We start from the raw sequence: 23,937 nt of genomic DNA on the forward strand, positions 1-23,937 counted from the left end.
GGCTCCATCATGTGAAAGTCTGAGAGCCATCCTCCAAGTCCACTGCTGCACCTCGGCATTGGGGCACTTCTGAGGGAAACTACTTGTTGTCAGGACGGATAGCTTGGGATGTGGGCGTCCCTTGGCAGGCTCTTGGAAAGGGGGTGTTCCTCAGGAGTTGTGTCCTCTGACGGGAAGGAACCCCTGAGTCAGAGACTCTGAGGGACCTGTGTCCCACAGAGCTGCCAGCCTGTGGGCGCCCTGTGTACAGGAGGGTCACTCCATGAGTGTCAGGTGGACAGTAAGCAGTTTCAGCATGACTGTGCTCTATGCAACATTTAAATGGGATCAGTTGAGCCTTTCATATTTTTATTGGCTAAGTCTGGCAGCTCCATTTGGCGTAAGCTTGAGATTGAAATTCAAAGTTTTATGAGTATATGATGCTCTTTGTGGGAAATCTAACTTACAAATAAAAATGGAGAGTGAAAAGCAGAGTGATTGGGCAGCGTTGTTTTTCTTAATGAAACCAAAGGAACTTCTTCTAAATTAGCTTCAAACAACCTAGTGAGACTCAACAATTTTCTAGCTGCTCACTATCTGCCAATGAGAATCTTGAGATATTTTTCAAGTGTGAAAACATGAATTTTGGCAAAAGACTTCCCTAAAGCCTGGGTCACTGTATTAACTGACTTTTAAGAAAATATTTTATTTTATTTCATGTATGTGAGTATATGTATGTGTTACATGTATGCACAGGAGTCCATGGAGGTCAGAAAAAGGTATTGGATCCCTTGAAACTAGAGTTAGAAGTTGTTGTAAACCACTATATGGGTGCTGGGAACCAAGCCTGAGTCTTCTGCAAGAGCAGTAAGTGCTGTTAACTTCTGAGCCATCTCTCCAGCCCTCACTGACTGGTATTTTTATTCATTCAGCCATTTTCTTCTTTTCACTCCAAGACGCCCACCCATAGAGGGGTCTTGATTTTACCTTCACTTATTTTTATCTCTTTAAAAATGTGTGTGTGTGTGTGTGTTTGTGTGTGTGTGAATGTACTTGGTAGTGTCATATGGCATGTGTATGTGGCAGCCAGAGGTCAACATTGGCTGTATTCTTCTTTCCTGTCTCTTTATTTTTATTTTTTGCATTACTTATTTACTTTATGAATATGGGTAATCTTGCCTGCATGTACATCTGTGTACCCACATGCATGCCTGGTGCCCAGGCAGGCTAGAAGAGAGTGTAGGATCCCCTGAGACTGGAATTACTGATGGTTGTGAGCCACCATCTGGGTGCTAGGAATTGAACCCAGGTCCTCTGGGAGGAGCCAGGGATCTTACCTTCTGAGCCATCTCTCCAGTCTACCTTTAATGTTCTGAGACTGAACTTTAATTTTCTCTCACTGAACTTGAAGCTCTGTATGTTGTCTTCCTTCTATGCAGACCAGGGAGAAGGCCTGGTGTCTCTGCAGCATGTCTCTTTGCTGCTTTGACATTCCATTCTTGTCTTGGATGGGAAAAATCAGTAGGAAAGACAAGGCAATAGGGAGACTGGATTTACTCTGAATAATAGGTTGGAGGGGGAATTTGAATCTGGTTGTGCTGAGTGATGGGACAGAATGAGAGCTTTCAGACGTGCACGTCAGAGGGACGCTCTCTGCCTCATGTACCTCTACCATCGACATTTTCCCCAGAGGTCTTTGAAATTGCAGTCAACTTTGCTGTCACTGAGTCCGCCAGGAAGCCCAGAGGACTTAGCACTGCCCTATTGTGGGCACACTGGAGACAGGGTAGCTCTGGGTGAGGTAGCACCTTCATCTCTGACCTTGTTTCCAGAGAGCTGGTGAGGATGTCTGCTGTTTCAGTGACCCAGAGCAGGCTCCACCCATTCAGGGGGTTAGTGTAGTTTCTCAACCTGTGTGTCGCAACCCCTTGGGGGAGCACACATAAGACACCCTGCATAGCTCACATTTACAGTACGATTCAGAAAAGTAGCAAAATTACAGTTGTGAAGTAGCAACAAAAGTATTTTTTGGTTGGGGGGTCACACAACATGAGGAACTGTATTAGAGCCACAGCATTGGGAGGGCTGAGAACCGCTGCTCTGGAGGAACTGGGCTTTAGTTTTTGATGTCCCAGGAGTCCAGAGAGAAGGGCCGGCTGCTGTGGAATGACGCTGGTGTTGGACAAGAGGGGGGCATCTGGGGACTCCGAGGAAGCGTATTTGGGTCTCTTCACGTAACTAAGGAAGTTTTGTAGATAGGTAGAGGTCATCAAAATGAATGCCAGTCATGGTAGCTCATACCTATAATCCCTAGCAGTCACAAAACCAAGGCAGGAGGATGTCTGTGAGTTCTAGGCCAGCCTGGGATATAAAAGGAGACTCTATTTTATTACCCCCTAGCAACACCTTTCCCTAAACAAAACCAAAACCAAAAACCAAATTCAAAGATCCAAAACTCCCAAAAAAGCACATAAGATGTCTAAACTGCCCTGAAGGGACACATGCTAAGATATATGCCAAGTCTCCTGTGTCAGATATCTGGGTCCCCAGGCCCTGTATGGCCTGGCCCTGTCAGGTGGGGACTGGCCCAGGCTACACAAGAGGTCCTCCTGGAAGAGCTGGCCTATCTGGGTCATTTATAATGGCAATCCTCCCTTGCCCAGCACAGAGCAAGGAAGAAATGGCTGCTACTGTCCTCTGATGGAAGGGCTCAGAGCAGCCACAGGCAAAGATGGTTTCTCAGGAGTCAGCCATCAGTATCTCTCTAGGGTTTGTAAGGTTTAGCTGCGGGCTGCAGGGGCCAAGCAGGGGAGGCTAGGAGGACGCAGGGAGGAGGTTGGGAAGGGGCCAAGGAGATTTGTGCCTCGTGTCTGAAAAAGCCTTGGGAAATGAAAAATTTCACTTCAACCTCTGAGCGATTTAATCCTGACTTCGACCAGGGTTCCAGCAAGTTAAAGGTGAGCCTCATTCTGAGTTTTATTGTTCAGATGTTGGCTCTTATATGTAATTTGGCCTGATGTAGGGCTGGGAAAATGCATTGTCTTATTTCACCCTTGACATTTTTATTATAAGGAATTTTCAAATCTGTGGGAAAGACGGCTCAGGCTGTTTCCTTGGGAAGTACTTAAGGAACGCATTAGCTACTGAACAGGACAAGAACGGCTGCGTGGGGTCAGAGAGCGCACCGCCCAGCATTTCGGTTTTCCCGTCTTTTTTTTTTTCTTCGTCTTCTTCTTTTTGTGGCATAGTTCTCAAGGTAATATGTGCATTCCCAGTGGCTTATCCCCCTCCTCCCCATTAATCAGTCATGAACAGAGGCTTCTATTTCTTCATAGGGAGGGGCACCTGCCCTGGGCTTTGTGACTATTTGGCTCTTTCTCTGGGTTTGTAGAGAGAAACCAAGAATGCCTATTGCTCAGGCTTGTCTCAAAGGTGAAAGGAGTTCATTTGCTCCCTGGACAAGGATCTCTTGAGCTTGCATACACTCATTGGTCCTTGCTGGGAACTGGCTCCTGCTCTCCTGAGGTTCATCAGGGGTTCCCTGAGAAAAGGCTGCTAGCTGGTGGACCGTTCCTCCATGCCTGTGAGAGGGCTTCTGTGACTGACGTTTGACATCTGGGAGTAGGCACTGAAGAAGGAGGGGACTGTGGGGACATGTGCTGGCAGCTCGAGGAGCCAAAAAAGCAGTGAGTGTGCCAGAGGGAGAGGGACAAGGGAGGTCAGAGAGGTCAGCAGGCCAAGGCCATAGAGCAGCTTCGGTCAGAGCAGTGCTTTACAAGACTGGAACATCCACATGACAGTCTGACAGGGATTGCCATGGCAGTCAGGGGCATTTGCACCCCGAAAAGCGACCCTGACTGAAGGAGTGGTCTCGATGCTTGGGAAAGGCCAAAAGTTTGGTCATTGTCAGGGTCCAGTTGACCTTGGCCTGGGAACCACACTGCTGGTGGTGGTGCTAGAGGGAACAGAGAGCAGGACTGATGTCAGGACTGTTTGGGAAGGGAGGTGCCTTGAGCCTGGATGATCAGTAACGATATCAAGGAAGAGGAGGGTGTCAGGGCAAGGTCTCCATTCTAGCTTCATGCTGCTGGACAGCGCATTCTGTTCACTGAGCTAGGACGTAGGTTGGCCTTAGAGGTGTTGAATTTGAGGCTTGGTGAGACACACAGAAGGAAATGTGGGGTAGGTTAATGAGATGGAACATTTGGTACTCCGAGGGGCTCTGGTCGCTGTTTACATTCATTCTCACGGCATAACGACAGTCACATACTCCATAAAATGCTAAACAAATCCTGCTTTAAACAAACAAACAAACAAACAAAAACCAAAAACTGTACCCCCTTGCTATGGTTTGACTACGGTTTTGCCATCCCCAAATTTAGCCCTTTATTCCCTTGTGGCAGAATATTTGTGTCACCCTCAAATTCATGCTGAAGATCCAGCTGCCAGAGTGATGGTACCAGGAAGTGGAACTTCCTCAGTGGGGTTAGTGTCTAGCCGCCTTGCCCCTCCCAGCACACCTGCACCAGAGGGCAGAGCCTGTGAACCCTGAGGGCAAGCTCTCCTCAGATGCTGATGGCCCACCACCTTGGCCTTGGAATCCCACGTTCCAGAATCGTTTGAGAAGTTCCTGGGTTGCTCTCGAGGGCTAAAGGCTGGGCTTGCCTGCCAGCCCTGCCTCCTCTGCACCCTTGGTCTTCTCTTTGTGGTGAAGGGTCATGTGCAGTTGTGGAGACTTCCACAGCAGAGTTCAGACTCGAGTCACCTCCTTTCCTTAAGTGCTGTCTCCCCCTGCCGGTGTGTAACTCGGGGAGCTTTCGCTCCTATGCGTTTCTCAACAGTTTTCTGGGTCCTAAGTGGATCTCAATGGGTGAACTGTTAGGCCCATGCCCAGACATCTGTTAGAAAGTTCCTTCTCTGCTTCCTCTTCCCCACGAGTGTGTTCGCCACTGCCTGTGTCTGTATGCAGTGGGGCCACAATGTGCGGTGGATAAGCAGGAGGTCGGAGGTCAATGTTGTGTGGCCTTCTTTCACTGCACTCCACCTTATGATTTTGGAACAGACTCTGCCATAAACCTGGAATTTACTCCTTTGATTAGACTGCCTGGACAGTGAGCCCCTGGGTCCCACCATCTCTGCCTTTCAACACTGAGAATACAGACCGGGCCTGCCTGCTGTCCTGGAGTGCTGGGATTCAGCCTCAGCTCCTCCTGCTTGCACAGAGTGCCCTTCCCACTGAGACAGCTCCCCAGCCCCTTTGCTGCTTGCTGCCTCCTCCTTCCCTTTCCCCTCTCTTCCCTCCCCTTTCCCCCTCCCCTTCTCCCTCTCCTCTGTTTGTGCTCATGAGTGCACGTTGTGTGCATGTGTTCATGTGTATAAGGATGGGCACGTGTGCGGCATGACGTGTGAAGGTCAGAGGACAATTTTGTCTGTCCTTCCTCACCTTCTACTCCTTCGAGACAGGGTCTCTTTGCTGTTGCTGGCTGGTCTATGACCTTTAGGGAATTCTGTCTCTGCTGCCTGTCTCTGTTGTCCGGTCTCATCATAGGGTCCTGGGATAGCTCCCCAGGGCGCTTCTTCCACGCCTGGCTTGTGTGGGTTCTGGAGGCTTTCCCGCAGGCTCTCACAATTGTGCAACAGGTGCTTCACTCACAGAGCCACCTCCCCAGTGTTGTGCGCTTCTCTTTCTGTGACAGAGCCACCTCCCCAGTGTTGTGCGCTTCTCTTTCTGTGACAGAGCCACCTCCCCAGTGTTGTGCGCTTCTCTTTCTGTGACAGAGCCACCTCCCCAGTGTTGTGCGTTTCTCTTTCTGTGACAGTTTCTCCAGATTTTTCTTCATAGCTGTCCTTTGAGCTATGTCCAGTCTGCCTGTCAGCTCAGGGTCTGCTCCTTTATTTTGAGTAAGTTCGTTCTTTATTTTAAAATGAGGTGTGACTTACAAACAGCAAAATTCACAGGTCCCAGTGTTTGTAGCCTGCTGAGGTTCTCCCCACATCCCTTTCACCTCTGCAAAGTTCACCCTGCTCGAGACGGTTTGTGTTCCCGCTACTCCGAAGTCCTCTTCATGTCTCCTGCGCATGACATCTCCCCGAAAGAAAGTCAGTCCTTAAAGTCCCTGCTACCACAGATTGGCTCTTTCCGTATTTGGATTTTCTAGTAATTTCTGGATTTCACTGAATGTAGTTTTTGTACCAGCTCTGCTTATTCTGTCTCTCCACACTGTTCCCGTAACAGCTGTCCGAGGTTGCTATATAACAACCCTTCATATGGTCACCCCATTTCTTATTTATTAGTTCTTTTATTGTTGGACATTTGTTTCCAAAATGGTATTGTGGACTTTTTCTTTTGGTGTTCTGTCTAGTATATCTTATAAAAAAAAAAAGATTTAGTTTTATTTTATGTGTCTGAGTGTTTTGCCTGCGTGTTTATCTGTGCACCACGTGCATGCAGTGCCCACAGAGGCCAGAAGGGGGCGCATGATCCCTTGGAACTAACAGCTAACGGTTTGTTAAGCCTCTGTAAGAGCACCCAGTGCCCTTGACTGCTGAGCCATCTCTCCAGCCCATGCCTCGTAATTCTGATGCACACTGGGCCCTGAGGTCGTCTTCTTTTTTGTAGCTCTGAGCGATGTTACCTTCCCGAAATGTTCACTTTTACAGACAGTTAGATTAGTGTGACTCAATTTAACCCAGGAAGTACTGAGCTGATTCGGCGATGTGCAGTGTCTGTTCGGCACCTCTGTTCCTTGATCGTCCTTATTTGTTCTGGATGCTCTCTGGCGTGCCATAACCTAATTAACTGCTCTGTAGCAGAGTGGTGTGTGTAGAGTTCTGGGTAGCTGTTTCAGGCACGTGAGTTTTGCTCTTCCGGGGCAAACTGGCCTTCAGAATGACGAGGGAAGCAGCACTGTTGCATTCAGTCTTATAAACTACATTCGGTTCTAGAGTTCTCAGCTCTTGGATGACTTACTAGACCTGAACTCCACTTTTGTTCCCTCAGCACTGAGACAGAAGAAACTGCTTATGTCCTCCCTGGAAATCCCTGGACTTTCCCAGGTGACAGGGGAAGGGCAGGATCTTGAGTTGACATTGACATAGCCATGTTTAAGAGAATAGGGTGGAGCCTAATTTGACTGTCCTCTGGGAGGCGCCAGCCAGCGGACACTGGGACTTGCGCGAAGCATGGGGCGGTGCTGTTGAGGGTGGGGCGTGGTCCTGTGGAAGGACCTGGAGGGGGCAGGAACCTCACAAGAAGACCAACAGAGACAACTAACCCAGGCCCACGGGAACTTACGGAGACTGAGACATCAGGTAAGGCGCATGCATGGTTTGGCTCTAGGCCTCTGCACATACTCGGCTGATGAGCGGCTTGGTCTTCATGTGGGTCGCCTGGAGAGTGGAGGCTGGGTGCGGGTGTGTCTGAGATGGCTTCTATTGCCTGCTTTTGGATCCCTTCCCCCTTGCAGAGCTGCCGGGCCTGGCCTCGGGGGATGAGGATATGTTCAGTCCTGAAATGACTTGATATTCTGGGGAGGGTTGATGTAGGGGAAGGGGACCCCCTTTTCTGGGGAGAAAGAGAGAGCGGAAGAGGGAAAAGGAGAATGGGGCTGGGAGGAGAGGAGGAAGGGTGCACCCTTGGGATGTAAAGTAAACTGAAAAAATACAAAAACAAACCAACAAATAAACAAAGAGAATGGGGTGGGTGTCCAGCACCCGTGTGACTGCTCCTCCCATCATCTTTGGCATTTGACTTGTTTCTGGAGGATGGGGTGCATCCTCTAGGTATTTGGTCCCTACCATCATTCCTCAAGCCTGGGACTCCTTCAGTTCGCGCTTCCTGGAGCCTGTGTCATCTCCTACACTTTAGACCCTCAGCATGTGGTAACGTGGTTCCCAGAGGCCATGTTCTCTTCATCCCCTCTGTGAGCACATTGACCACTGCTGAGGACCTAAAAGCTTAGAGCTTCCTGTGAGTGTGGTTCTAGCTCACACATCTGTGTTCTTGCATGTGGTTTCTAGTGTTGGGATCCGTAAGCAGGCATCTCTACGGCCGGCCCCAAGGGACCTGACAAACTGGATATCAGGCATCTTTGAGGCCACCCTTGGACCACCCGCAGACCACCTGAAACTACCTGCCATGCTCTGGGTCACCTTATAAGAGAATTTGTACCACCTCCTCTCTCTTTCCCTCCCTCCTTCCCCCCTTCTCTCTCTGCGCAGAGACAGTCTCTGTGACCCCTCCCCCGTCCCTTAGAAAACCTCCCATGAGGAACCAGTTGCATGGCGTGATTTGTGAACCTGCCATGGCCGTGTAATTTTGCTACAAAATCCTAATACCTAGAACTTCTACCAAATGCAGAACACTTCCAACTCACACCTCAGTCTCCTGGAGAGGGGGTGGGTAATGTCCTCCCTTTTTTTCCCAACGTGTCTGAAGGTTCCTGTCTCCTCAGAGCTCTGTGTCTTGTAAATAAAAATGCTGGCATTGATATCTCTCTCCCCAAACTCCCTGTTGCTATCCTGCTTTCTGAAAACTCCTCCACGGACGTCCTGGCCCTCAAAGTGACCGAATTTGGAGATGGGCCCTAAAGGAGTAGTTAAGATTAAGTGATATCGTTGGGGTGGGCCTGATCCATCGGACTGGTGACCTAGGAAGAGAGAGAAGTGGAGACGCTGTGTGAGGACAGACTGGGAGTCAACCTCTGAAGCCGGAGAATCACCCTCATCAGAGCTGGTCTTGCACTTCCAGTCCCAGAGCCGTAAGAGAGTAAACCCACGTTGTGCCATCTGCCTAGCCCGAGGTGTGTTGTGGCAGCCTGGGCTAACACCTCAGGTTGAGCACTGGCTCCACTCTGGAAGAATTCCTCCTGATACCTACCTCACCCTACACATGGAGGCCGCGCATGCTTGCTTGGTTTATTTTTTCATTGAAAACATGGCTTTGGTTCATACATGACAGGTAAGATCTCTACCTTCAAGCTACACCTCCAACCCTTTTTCTTAGAGTCAGGGCCTCGCCTAGGTACTGTGCTGATGAGAAAATGCCTCCATCCGATTGGCTTGCAGGCAAGTCTGGGGTGCATTTTCTTGATTCATGGTTGGTGTGGGCAGGCTCAGCCCAATGTGGGCCGTGCCTCTCCCGGCAGGTGGTCTTGGGCTGTGTTAGAAAGCAAACTGAGGTGCAGCAGAGAGCAGATCAGTGGATGGCGTTCCTCCACGGTTTCTGCTTCAGTTCCTGCTTTGGTTCCCTTAATGAAGGACTGTGATGAGGACATGTAATCCAAATGGACCCCCTCCCCCCAGGGTTGCTTTTCATCACAGTCTTTACCCCAGCAGCTCAAGCAAACGAGGAGCCAAGCTGGCCTCAGCTGTGAGTTCTCGCTCCTCAGCCACCTGAGTAGCCGAGGATACAGATGTGCGCCATCATGCCTGGCTTGCCTGCTGCCTTCTTTTTGTTTTTTGAGATGTTGTCTATACGGTGCTAGGGATTGAACCCAGCCTCCTTCATGCCAAGAGTGCCTGCATATCCAGTCTTCCTGGCTTCTTAAAAACATTTTTATCTTACAAAGCGTATGTGGTCCTCTGCCTACAGAAACTCCTCAAATAAGCTATGTGAATATATGTATATATCATACATACATCGTAGCCCTCTCGTCCATGCACCCACGCCCTCCACACTCCACTTCCACAACCGCACACACCACAAACATCCATCAAGCTCTGCACCATCCTCACACCACATGTGCCACAATGCAATAACCCACACTCTTGACAGTTCACCCACTTATGCCACCCGCTCCCCGTACACACACACACCATGTGCCACACCATCTCTACACGCACACGCATGCGCGCGCCCACACACACACACACACACACACACATGCACTGTGCAAACCACACATGGAATTTACCGTGATCACTATAGCACATTTATAGCACAAGACTTACTAGCAAACTACATACCATATGTATTACACACCCTATAGCTACATATAACCACTCCTCATTCATACACCATGAAGAGCATAAACCACCCCAGAGCCCCCGTCCCCCAACATATATCACATGCCAAATTATCATATGCCACATACACCACACAACACACATGACAAATACACATATCATGTAGCATATATATACATACCCAAATTACATACCCAATATAGCACACACACCAATCTCACATGCCATATATAGCACACACACGACGCCTCACGCACTGTGCACAGCACATACACTATATGCCATACACGTACACAGCCATGCACTGTATGTACCACATGCATATCACACGCCTTACACACCACATATAGCACATATCTCCGGGACAACACATACACACAACCGACACCACGCTCCCACTTGCCCCACTCCTTGCATAAGCACGCCCAACTGTATGTGTACATTGCCGTGGCTGTGGCTGCGTTTGCATGTTTGGGATATAACTGAAACTGAGCTTTGCTAGAATGTTGGGTGTGGGGACCGAGGATGGGGACCGAGGATGACTCCCGTCTCGCGCATCTGCACAGCCCTTTTCATGCGGTAATGCTCATTGCTGAAGGACTTGGTAGATTCTTGTGTGTTGATGGTGTCCTCCAATGCCTGTGCTGATGCCAACCTGGTTTACCCTTGAGTGTGATTAATGACATCATTCTAGGGCTGGTTGCTGTCCCTGAAGAGAGCAAGGAGAGGCAGGTGGGCCTGGAGGTGAGGCACAGACACTTTTGTGTGTGTGTGTGTGTGTGTGTGTCCCTCCAGCGGCTGGTACTCTGAGTGGCATCCCCCTGACGATGATATTGCACGTATGTTGTATGAGCTAGCTGGGGAGACAGTGTGTCCTGTACTTCTGGACAGACAACAGAAGGTCTTGCTGGGTTGTCATGTTGGCTCCGTGAGGTAGAGGGGGGCGCTCAGTCACATACCGGATGGATTCTAACTCTCTTTGGTCCTAATGTTCTGCCTGTGGACCTCAAGGAAAGTCTGAGCCTCATAATGGAGGTGACCTTTGGATACTAGGATTTTTCCAGAATAATGTAGAAAGTTGGACTTGAGGGAGGGTGAACAGATGGTGGCCTGTCTAAAAGGCCCGTGGTTTATGGTTCACGTTTAATGATATCATCCTGGACAAGGTTTGAGTCAGCCTTTAGCTGGCACAGGTTCCTAAACACTGCTCAGTGAGCTGGGCCCTCCCTCCCATGATGCCTACATCTCACAAAAGACTTTTCAAAAGTTGCTTCTAATTAGCCTCACCTTTGGCCTACATGGCTGAGGCTGGGGGTGGGGTTCACATTCTTACAAAGTGTTTAGAATTGTTCAAAAGTGGGAGAGGCCGCCCTTTGATCACAGCCTGAGTGGTTATTGCATTCTGGCCATCATCATCTTGACAAACTTCTTCCCCTCCCAACCATCCCTCCCTGCCCCACTCGGAAAGGCCTGGAGCTAGGCTGGGGTGACCCGGACTGTGGTCCTCCTGCACTTGGCCCAGGCAGCTCAGCATGGCAGTCAGCAGCTGTTTTCAAGTGCTGCCCTTCCTGTCGGGCCTGTTCTCCAGAGGAGCCTGTGGAAGCTCCTGGCTCCTTTCAATAGACGCTTACCAGCTGCCTGTAGCCCTCTGTGGAAGGCCTTAGAAATGAGAAATCACTCTGCTGCTGGGCTGATACCTCCTGTGACCTCCCTATCCCACTCCAGGGGCTGATTCATCCCTAAGAATTATGTATAAGCTGGGGCCCTGGTCTGCTCTGAATCCACTAACCAGTCAGTGTCTCTGTGTGGCCATCAAGGGGTGTGGATAAAGGACAGACAGAACGGGTGATGGAAAGAAGTGAGGAATGAGACCTTTGAACTGTAGTGCTTTGGGGACAACTGCTGGGTGTTGGGAGGCTACTCCCCTGATTCAAATTGCTGGGAGAAGCAAAATTCTCTGAATGTCTCCACCATAGATACAGGGAGATTTGGGGATGGAAAGGAAGTGGTTCAGAGTGGTTCAGCACTTAGTGCTCTGCTCCCACGTGGGTGCTGGCTGGCACCTGGCATACTCCCACTGCCCTGAGGAAGGGATGCTCAGCCCAGGGCACTTGCCTGTCTGGCACTTTACCCTCCACAGCTTTTCTCTCCTACTGCTGTTCCTACGCTGGCTTCTTGGATGTGGTGGCTCCCTCCCTGGTCACTCCTGCTCCGAAGCCATGCCTGATCTCAGGGTTGCTGAGCCCTCTTCTGCTTCATCTGCCTTTCCCAGTATCCTACCCTGACCATGTGTAGGTGGCCTGATGGGTCTGTGTGTGCCAGTCAGTGGAGCCCTAAGAAAGTCCAATGGTTTCGTGGGGGCCTCATACCCAGTGTCTGAGCTGTTCTTCAGGGCAGACCTGCTGCTTCAAGGGCCACTCCAAGCCTATGCTGGGCCATGTAGGGATATTTATCTTCTGTCAGGGGAAAGGAGCTAGTTTTCACCCTAGGACCTCTTCAGGGACTCCGTGATTCCTCCAGTCTACACAGTGGACATGCAAGGACATTGGAGGCCCCAAGCAATGAGCTTGGCAGAGCAAGCAGGTTCTAGTGCCTGGGTCCGCAGACCTCTGCATGGTGCCTGCCCACTCTACCTGCTGGGTGTACCACAGGCTCAAGTCTACCACTGCTGGCCCACCCAGGGGAAGCTCCCTGCTTACATTCCGGGCTGCCTTATGTGTACCTCTTGGAAGCTGGCCTTTGTGTATGTATCATTCTATGTGAATAAACAACAACAAAAGTAAAATGCAAAATCTAAGAACTGAAAATGGCTGACACAAAGATTGAACCATCTTCAGGAGCAACGGTTCTTAGCTCTCTCCAACCCTCTCAGCTAATGGGCCTTAGGTCCCCTGCGCATCAAGACCTGAGCAGTAACAGTCTACCCTGGTAGAGTGGCCAGAATGGGATCATAGCACATTGGGTGAAGCCAATCATGGCTGGGCTAGTGGGCTGCCACTGAGGTCTCTGTAGGTCATGAGGGGAGTAGCCAGAGGACTGGCTTCCCCTATCCCTGGAGGGCTCAGCTCTCCCTGGCGTCAAAACCCAGCTCTGAGGAAAAAGGTTCCAGGAGCATCTTCACTTTCTACTTTACTGGTCCCTGTGTTCTGTCCTGGTCCCTGTGTTCTGTCCTTGGTCCCCGAGTTCTGGTTTTCTCCGTTGTTGTGTTCAGTCCTTCAATTCCTCTACCTTCGGCCTTGGGTTCTTATATCCCAATAATTGTGTTCCTATGTTCTTGTCTTGGTTCCCTCTGTTCTGCAAATCCCATGGGATTATATAATGTCGGGGATCTCCAACCCCAACCCAGCCAGGCATTAAATGAAGGTATCCCTACCTGTATGAAGAGAAGGGTTCTTGTCTCTTTGCTTGTCACAAGGATGACTAGTGCCGTGTGTGTAAGGAATGCTGATATACGTTGGGACCATGGGTGTCCTCACTACATGTACGTATGTATGTATGTACCTATCAATCATGAATGCATGGACAGAATGTGATTCCGACAGGTCATGTGCTTCATGTTTTCTCTGAATCTCATCTCACTGCAGCACTCACCCTTGTCTGCCTCATGACTGTGGATGTAATATGAGCAGCTCCCTGTTGCCAGGCTGCCCCTGCCGTGAAGGTTCACACCGTCAGACAGTGAGCCTAAAAAAGTCCTTCCTTCCTTAAGTTGCTCCTGCAGACGCTTTTTCTCCTCAGGGACAAAAGAGCTACAATGCACTATGTGCTCTGTGTGCACCGCTTCTCTAACAAGGCCTGAGCTACTTATTAACCTCAATAGGAGGCCAGCTTCTCTCCCACGTTCACATTTGGGTTCTTTTCGGGGAGGACCGAGCGGGATCTGAGCATTCAGCCTATGACAGAGGCAGCATGGGTGGGACAGGGTGTGGTGGGTTTGGGGGACTTGATCACTCGTGCATCCCAAAGTCCCCATCCCGAGGGCCTAGTCCTGGGAATGGGAGTGGTCACGTCTTCCTTCCCAAGGGCTGAGAGTACTGCAGCAGATAATAATCCTGACCTGGAGGAAGAGGGCACCCCAGCCCAAGCTCCCCACAGGCTCCTGGAGAGCTCACCTGGGGCAAGAGGCTAAGGCAGCCGGGGTAGGTGAGAGCTATGCATCCTCCAGAGGCCAGGCCTGTTGAATGGGCTGTTTGTGTTTTATGAACAGCCCAGGATTGCAGGAATGTAGCTCAGCCCACAGTGGGTAAGAAAGAGCTGGAGCTGAGAAGTCATAATAAAATACCCTCCCAGGAGGGGAGCCTTCCCATGAATCACGGCGAAGGTGATAACAACCTTTTTGGCAAATGCATTTTCTCTCCCTAAGCCTAACTATGAGCAGAACACAAAGGGCTCTGTGACAGCAAGCTGCCTGCCAAGTGGACGCTGTCAGGGTCCTTAAGTGGCGATATTTATTCAGGGCTGGCTCTGGCCAGGAGTTTAGAGGATGCTTGTGCTGGGCGAATCGTCGGGAGACTGGTTGTGGCAATAGATGTGGATAATCATTGGTGTCCCAGTCAGAGCAAAGTAAACCAAACATCTTGCTGTCCAGCTTACTTTCTGTTTCTCTGTGTTTCCACATGTATGCAGGTGTGTGTATGTGTGTGTGTGTGTGTGTGTGTGTGTGTGTGTGTAGGCCAGTTTGTCCATTTGTTCATTCTTTCTTTCTTTTCCTCAGTGACAGGGTTTTTCACTAGCCTGGAACTGGCCAAGCAGGCTAGTCTGGCTGGTCAGCAAACCCCGTGGACCTGCCTGTCTCTGCCTCCCCAGTGCTAGGGTTACAGGAACCACCAACACACCCACCAGGCATTTTAGTGCTTTTACATGGGTGCTGGGTGATCAGACTCAGGGTCTTGTGCAGGGTGGCAGCCATGTGGTCTGCATCTGCCCAGCTTCAAGCCAATTCTTGTTGCCTTGCTTTGCTTATTGACCAGGAAGATGGAAAGATACCGTGTGCAGCATCGTATAGATGGGGTGTTGAAGGGAGTGCATTCGTATTCTGTTGCCATGGCCCTTCTCAAGCTCGAGCTGTGATGTGGACCACCATGGAGGATTCTAGCCCCAGGCTGCCTGTGAGTCAGAAGTGGGGCAGGTGACGTACCTCAGTTGGTAGACTCCTTATTGCGTACCCACAGAACCCTGGGCTTCATCCCCCAGCACCCCATAAACTGGATGTGATCGTGCAGGTCTATGATTCCAGCACCTAGGAAGAGGAGGCAGGATGACCTGGAGTACAAAGTCATCCTCAACTACATGGTGAGTTGAGGTCAGCTTGGGTGACACAAGAAAGAAAGGAAAGGGCATGATCTGAATTTTGGCGTGGCCTGAGTGAACTTGCCACGCGTGACAAGAGTGCTTCTGCTCTTGTCAAAACAAATGCGTGGAAAGGGGTTCATGCACTTATTTAATAAGCATCTATTTCTCAGGATGCCCAGGGACCCAGTCTTGGCTTTGTAAGGAGAAGGGACACGGGCTAGGTACGGACTGTGCTTGCTGGGAGGTGCTTGTAAGTGTGCATGTGGCTACGCCTGTGTGCACAGCTGCTGTCTTAGGGTTTCTATTGCGGTGGTGAAATGCTATGACCAAGTGACTTATTTATTTATCTATCTATTTATTTAATCTTTCATTTCCAGGCAATAGTCCATCACTGAAGGAATTCAGGGCAGGAACTCAAACAGGGAAGATAATAGGAGGCAGGATGACACAGAGGCCACGGAGGAGCGCTGCTTACTGGCTTTCCTTCTCATGGTACAGGCTTGTCCTCCTACGGCCTAACCTTATGAAAGCATTTTCTCAAGTGAGGCCCCCTCCTCTCCGATGACTCTAGCTTGTGTGGAGTCGACATAAAACCAGCCAGGACATCAGTGCATCTTTGCATAGATGTGTGTGCTCACAGGTAGACAGGAAGTAGCAGGTTGTGTCTGGAGTTGTACTGTGTGTAGGCTGGCTGGGTCCTTGGCCAGGGGTCTGTGTCAGTGCCCCCAAGGGGAGTCTAGCACTTCTTTTCTAGGTGAGGGAATGGAGACACAGAAAGTACAGGCACTCCTCTGCGGCTATGTAGTAATTTGATCGGCAGAGCCAGGATTCAGGCCTTCTTGTCTGTCACCTGTCATGTCACACAGTTTCTTTTCTTGTCGCATTTCTGCCCAGGGACTCCCCAGAAGATGAGAGACAGTGCTGTGTGGCTCAGAGAAGGGGCACATGCGGCGTGTCACAGATTTTACCTTCTTGGAGAGGGCCCTGTGTCCTGGGGTTTCATACAGCATATCCGTGGCTTGGAGCCAGCCAGCCGAATGGCTGGAATCCAGCATGAGGACTCAGGTCTGCTGCCCAATGAGATGCCCGCGTCACATGCTGAAACAGCCTGACTCGGCCTTGGGAATGTGAGTGGATCCACGAAGTGTGTGTACATTCTACCCTTCTTATGCGGAGCGATTAATCTTCTCAGTAGCTGTTGCCTTGTCTATTCACTGTTGAAAATTTGATACATATAAGAAATACATATTTTTAAAAGGGGAATATAAACACAGCTACTTTCTGAGAACCCCTTAAAATTCTCTGTTTTCCTGAAGCTTCCTAGCATGTGACTCATACAAATATGTCCTGTGGGATTACCCATCTTTCCCTGGAGGCACAGTAGTCCCCTCAGGATGGTCGGGTGCTCCTCAGGAACAGATGTAGACATCATCTGGAAAGAGACTCCTGTGTACACAGCCTTTACAGTCACACTTTGGCCTGCCAGGCACCTGGCTTGGTTCTCCAGCTATCCCTCCCCTGTGAGCACTCATGAGCGGGCATAGCATCTCCCTTTCTGGTTCTTGGTGTCCTGACTCCATTCCAAACAGGTTAATTTAAAAAAATATTCCGTGATTGAGTCTAGGACCTAGATGTTTGCTCAGCAAATGCTTTGCTCTGAGCTCTCTTTTGTGCTTTTTATATTAAAACAGTATTTCCCTAACTTGCCCAGGTTGGCCATGAAGTTGCTATGTAACCCAGGAAGGTCTTGAATTTTCAGTCTTAGTATTTTAGCTTCCTGAGTAGGTGAGACTACAGGCCTGCACCCTGGCTCTGCCAGGGGTGAGATAGGGATGGGGTTGGGGCTGGGTGTGTGTGTTGGCACCCTGGTGAAGCTTAATGAAAAGTAGAAACACACATCTCAGCTCAGTGGTTAAGGGCACTGACCGCTCTTCCAGAGGACCAGGGTTCAAATCCCAGCACCCACATGGAAGCTCACAACTGTCTGTAACTCCAAGATCTGACACCCTCACATAGACATACATGCAGGCAAAACAGCAATGCACATAAAATAAAGGTAAATAAATTTTTTAAAAAAGAAACATACATCTCTTCCTTCAAGAAGCAGGAGAAGCTTTTCCTGTGGTCTTTCTCTAGACTGCTACTGCCATGGTGGTATTTAAAATTTCTATTTAATGGCATACAGATAGAGACTCTGACAGGAGCCACGACCCACTCTGTGCCTTGGTACAGGCAGCAGGTGGGCAGGCCCCTGACTCCCATCCTCCCCCACCTGGCCCTGGCTCTCCCATGTGGGAGCTGGGGGTGGGGTAGGGCTTGTTATTGGGAGATGAGCAGCTGCATCATCTCACAGTCTTTATGATCTCAAGGTAGTGACTTTAGAGCTGTGACCACCAAATACAGGGTCTCAGGCTTCAGACATGGGGAACCTGGAGGTCCTTCAGGACAAATGTCTGTCCTTGACCGAGTCATCCCCCAATCAAGGTACCACAGAAAAGCAACTTTTCCCAAACTTGTAGTTTTGCTTGGCCACCCTCTAACTGTGCCGTTTTACCCCTTCCCCAGGATGGGTGCGTTTAGGTGTAAATCTCCTTCCTGGGTAGCCGTCTCCTAGTGTTTAGCTTGTCATATGCCATGGGAGTGGAGAGAACAGGGTTACCCCATGTTGTTTAGAAGAACCTGCCTCCTGGACACCTCACCCTGGGGAAAAAGATGGAGCCGAGTGTGATTCGGAGCAAACGCAGGAGGGAATGCAGACGAGAAACACCTGTGCCGGCACCCGGCCAGGCATTGTTGCAGATCTGTGTGTTTTCCTTTCAGTCCGTGCAGACTCAATATAGTGGCAAAATTAAGTACATCATCACTACAGCTACCAAACCCAATTCATAAATGGTGGGATTTGAAAAACATAGGACAGCCAGGGCAAGACTGGCTGCCAGCCAGCCAGGATAGTCAGACAATGGAGCAGTGTGTGCGCTGGGCCCGATGTGCACCCAGACCGCAGTCGAGAGGAGCGCTACCACCCTTGGGTGGCCTGCACATCCAATCCGGCCCGAGGAAAGGCTCCACGGGGCCCCGGAGAGCGAGGGTTGCAGGGGCTCCAACCTGCAGACATGAGCCCCCAAAGCCAGCTGTCATCAAGCAGGCTGCTAAGGATGTGTGGTGTGGGAAGCGGGGGCAGCCAGCATCCAGGGGGGAAGGCGCAGAAATCCTACACAAACGCCAATGTTTTACCTTCTAAATCACCTTGGCCTTCGCAGTTGAAATCTGTGCTGAACTTCCCACCCCAGTGTCTCCTGGGGGCGGGGGTGGGGTGGGGAGGCCAGGCTGCTTCTCGCTTTCCAAGGTCACAAGTCGTAATTCTTCCTTGTTCTGCAGCCTCTTGCAGGCTGAGTCCTGAACGCACTGCTGAGACGGGCATGAAAGTCCTAGGGACACCTCGGGACCCTCTGCCTCCACTGGGGTTCTACAGAGAAGCCCCGGGTCCTGGTGGGTTATGTCTGAGGTAGGTGGGCTTTGCCTCCCCAGCGGGGTCTATTCGCCAAGAGGGCAGAGGCTTATGACGCCTTAGGTGTGACTCGAGGCCATTCGCAGACTAACTGACATTGGGCGTGCGCCGCCCAGGGCCGTGAGGAGTCCATGCCTTTGCCCTGTTATAACCCCAATAGAGCCATGATGCCTGCCATTCCCTGGGGGACCCCTGTGCTGGAACAAGTGTGAAGCCTTTTTAAGAGTTCTTAGGTGGCTTTGGTCACCCAGGGCCCATGGGTCCCACCCTGCCTCTCTCTGGTCCCTCTCCTCTTAGTTCCTGCCTTGCAGCCCAGTGGCCACTTTAGGAAAGCTGTGTCTCCGGAGTTCTTTTGCAAATGACCCCAAGTCTAGTGGCCTGAAACAACACCCACGTATCTTCCTACAGTTCTGGGGTCAGTCATCCACGGTGGGTTGTTCTGGAGCGCTGAGGGGAGCATGTGTTCCTCTCGTATTACAGCTTCCAGAGCTACCTACAACCCTTAGGCGAGAGCCCCTTCATTCAGGGCCGCTTCTTCGCATGGCTCTGTCTCTAGTTTCCTTTTTCAGTGAGGCTTTTGGCGCCAGACTCTGAATGGTTCAGTGCTGGCTGCAAAGATGTCCCAGACTTATTTGCCGATCTGTGAATGCTCCCTTATGTGAAAGAAGAGTGTTTTAGTCCATTCCTCTGCTGTCAGGGAACACTATAAGTTGTCTAGCTCACAAGCAGCAGGAATGTATTGCTTCTAGTGTTGGGATTTCTGGACCATGTCTGGCGAGGCCTCAACTGCTTCACAAATGCTGTCACTGCTCAAATGCAGCTCTCCAGATGCTTATAGAAAGGCACTAGTCCTATTGGTGAGAACTCTGCCTCCGTAGCATCATCATGTCCCAAAGGCCTCGCTTTGTTTGCTATCACATTGGGGTTAGGAGTGCATGGTGGTTAGCTTTAATTGTGAGCTTGACACAAACTAAAATCACCCAGGAGAAGCATCTCAGTGAGGGATTGTCTACAGGGATCAGCCTGTAGATATGCCTGTGGTTTGTTTTAATTAATGGATATGGACACACCCAGCCCACTGTGGGTGATGCCATTCCTTATGCAGGAGGTCCTGATTGCACAAAGTGGGAATTTTGGCACCAGGTATATAAAGTGAGGACATGAAAGCCCCACAGTATGGTTGAGGGGAAGGTCTTTATGGTAGACGGGAGGGAGAGGTCAGCCAGAGGCCTGTGGCACAGTCGAGAGCAGGGAGAGAAAGTAGTGCACTGAATATGGCCGGTAGAGTGAACTGGGCCATGGGGCAGGAGAGAAAGTGAGAGAGGAAGACAAAGAGAGAGAGAGGGCCAGGAGAGAGCACCGAGAGAGAGCCAAGAGAGCAAAGGAATGAATGTGTGAGATGAGAAGCTGGGGGCAGGGAAGCTCATGGCCGGGAGAAGTTTGGGTGGGTTTATGGTGGGTGAATGTGAGAAGAGCTGAGAGGACCCGATAGCACGGACTCTGCAACAGGTACTTGTGATGCCAAGAAAGGCCGGAGTCCGTCATCTCCTTTGGTATGCTAATAGGCACCATAGCCGCTAGTTGTCCTGGGTTTCTTTTGGATGTGACACTGAAGTGTGTAAGCTTGAAGAGACAGAGCTGAGCACATGGAAGCAAGCAGCACTGTGCATATTCTCTGCTCTTGACTAGATGTGACCAGCTGGTCCAAGCTCCTGCCACAGTCAGTTCTCTGCTATGATGGGCGGTAACCTGGCATTGTAAACCAAATTAATCCCTCTCTCCTTAAGCTGATTTTCATCAAGCTGTTTTATCACAGTAATGCAGATGAGCGAGAATGGAAGTGAGTATGCGAGTTATGAGGGAGCAGGCGCACGAACGCTCTGATGGAGTCATTACAGATATCCGGGGGTGAGCCGTATCCCGAATGAAGCGTCCTTCAGAAGGTATAAAGGAGGGAAGAGATCTAGCTCAGCTGATTCCTTGATACTAGTTCAGGGAGACCAACTTTGCACTTCTAAGCTCCATATGGGATTATGATAAACCCATGCTCCTTGTAGATTTATGGTGAGTTGTTAGAGCATCAATAAGCAAACACGTAGTGTCTTTGGCATTTCCACCACAGAAGGAGTTTCAAGACAACCTGGTTGAGGAGTGTTAGCTTATCACTGCCTGACCTCACCGTGTGAACCACTGCTTCCGCTGTGTGGGAGCTGGGGTCAGTGCGTGAGACGGTCTGGAGTTTGGCTGAAGGACAGCGCTTCCCTGGGACCTGCACATCTTCTTGTCCGGGCGCCTAGTGGCAGTTGCTGAAAAGTCACAATCTTTGTGTTGATATAAAATTTTAATGCACGTCTCTGAAAATTTGTTCTTCTTCTTTTTTAATCAATGGTACATGCTGAGTATTTAAAGACCCAAGCAGGCAAACAGCAGGATTCCTACATTTCTGTCTTTTAACTAGTATTTGGTGTTTGCCCTGGTATCTCTGAGTAGCATGTTTCTCGGTTCCTGGTTCTTCACTTTGAGCATTGATGTGATTGAGATGTGCTTTGTGTTCCAAGGGGTCATGTGATGGGAACTTGGTCCCCTGTGTGTTCATGTAAGGAGGTGTGGAACCTTTAAAAAGTGGGGCTGCGCCTGGGGAGATGGCTCAGTGGAAACATGAGGGTCAGAGTGTCTTAGATCGGGTTTCTATTGCTGTGAAGAGGCACGGTGACCAAGGCAACTCTTACAAAGGAAAACATTTAATTGGGACTGGCTTACAGCTTGGAGGTTTAGTCCATAATCATCATGATGGGAAGCTTGTTGGCACACAGGCAGGCGTGATGCTGGAGAAGGAGCTGAGAGTTCTGCATCTGAATCCTCAGGCAGCAGGAAGAGACGGGGCCACCACCTGGCTTGAGCATCTGGGACCTCACCCCATTGACACACTTCCCCCAGCAAAGCCACACCTACTCTAGGAAGGCCACACCTCCTGTTAGTGCCACTCCCTGGACCCCATGGAGGCCATTTTCATCCAAACCACCATCCTGAATAAATGATGCATGGGCATGGGGGGCCCATCTGTAATCCCCGTGCTTGGGAGGAGGCAAGGGATCCCTGGAGCAAACCGAGTAGCTAGACAGGTGTTACCTGTGAGCTGTGGGCTCAGCGGAGAGGCCCTGCCTCAGTGAATACGGTGGAGAATGGTAGAAGAAATTCTCGCTGTCAGCCTTGGACTTCCACATGTGAGTGTGAACACACACACACACCTATATGCGACCCCGTGTGTGTGCACTTATGCGCACATGCACACACTCAACACATACACATAAAGGAAAAGTGGGGCCCAATGCAAATGAATTAATTAGGCTAGTGAGGTGCTGCCCTGGTAACGGATTGCTGTAGCTCTTGCGACACTTGGTTTGTTAGGGAAGGAGGGCTGGCTCCACCTTGTCTCTGGCTTCTTGTCTCTGGCTTCTCGTCTCTGGCTTCTCGTCTCAGCAGGTGGCTCTGTTTGCACCTGTTCTCACTATTCCGTCTCTCTTCTCAAGCTGGTACCCAGTAAGCCTCTTTCCTTTACAAAGTATCGGCTTCAGGCCTCTCATTGCTGCAGCAGATGCAGGCGAAGACAAACGGCCTCTGCGCTTTTCCACTCTAGGGAGCTTCAGCTCTCTTCGAACCCTGAAACTTCTGTTCCTTGTCATCCACTTCCTCTTTTTCTTTCTCCCCTCCGTTCTCTTTCACCCCTCCTCTTTCTGTCTCTCACACATTTTACTGGAGTGGGTGGAATTATTAAAAAATAAAAATAAAAAAGCCCAACGTCTCCAAACGTGAGCTCTTGTGTACAGGATGGGAGACCGATTCTGAAATGGAGTGTGAGATTCTCACATGTGTACTTGGTGGAAATAAACTAAACGATGGGAACACGTCCTGGGCTCTTGTCCTCACAGCTGTGTTGTACTGCTGGTGCCTGGAGAGGCTGAACTTTCCCATTCTCAACACCTCATGTGATCCTGTCTCATTTATTGCCCTGGGCATTAACACCCAAAGTGCATTAAGGACTTTGCTTGGGAGCCTGCTGAATGCGAATGGATGCTTTGGCATTTAGGGGGAGGGTATATTTAAGTCCAGACTCTGTAGTATGCTTTGGGGAACAAAACATTCCTCAGATGCCTGGAGATGCCAGATAGCTCCTGAGTCTATGATTCCCATCCAGCGGCTCTCACGTCCTGCGTTCCCAGCCTCGAGGTGACAGCTGTATCTTCCAGACCACAGCATGACTGTGGATCAGGTGGATCAGGCTGGGTTTTCTGCCCGTTGTTTGTCAGGCAGCACGGGCTGAGCTGCACTGAGCAGTCCCAGAGCTCTTCAGGACAACCCCACCCCGCAAGGGGTGAGTTCAGGCTCTAACAAAGGAGGAAATTAAACCCAGACCTGGCCTGGAGGGGCATCTGAAGGCTGTCAGCACAGCTCCACAGTGGGCTAGAATGGACCCCAAACCCAATGACACACAGAAAGGGACATTTGGACCCACAGAGAGGACAGTGCCCAGATGGCCAGACACTGGAGGCAGGCGGTCACCGCTGCAGGAAACCAGCAAACTACCAGCAGCTGGAAAGGCTGTGACAGTCCCCTGGAGCTTCTAGGGAACACATCTGCCTAATTCTGCTCTTCTGAGCTCCAGAACAGGGGAGCTCAGGCCGCTCCATTTATGGTGATCCACCTCAGTGGCTGCAGGGAACAATATCAAAGGCAAAGGAGGCACCTGAGGCGACTCTGTGTCGTACTGTGGCACTGTGGTGGTGTGTGTGTGCATGTATGTTTGTGCATGTGGCTTGTCTGTGTGTGGGCAGGACTGTGGACTTGGGTCGTGAGGTGTCTAGGCAATTTGAGGAGAGGGCAGTGCCTCTTTGGTGGCCTTAGTTCCAGCTGCAGTTGGGCATCCGGGGGCCTGCCACAGACCAGGTCTGACAACTGCAGTCCCTGAACTCACCGCCATGGTTGCTTGGGTTGGGGAGGTTCCCTCCTCCACTCCTCTGTGAACATCTAGAACACCCTCAGCCACAGTGCCCAGGTGTGATCCCTGGGGTCACTCAGGCCCCGCTAAGCCTCTTCCCCACCCTAGACCGGCAGCCAACATACTGTGCACCCCATTTTCGTCAACCACGCAGGCTAAAGAAGCAGTTATGCTTGGGGTTAGAAATGCTGGGCTC

The sequence above is a fragment of the Meriones unguiculatus genome, chromosome 15 (genome assembly GCF_030254825.1).
Source record: "Meriones unguiculatus strain TT.TT164.6M chromosome 15, Bangor_MerUng_6.1, whole genome shotgun sequence".
Classification (NCBI taxonomy): domain Eukaryota; kingdom Metazoa; phylum Chordata; class Mammalia; order Rodentia; family Muridae; genus Meriones; species Meriones unguiculatus.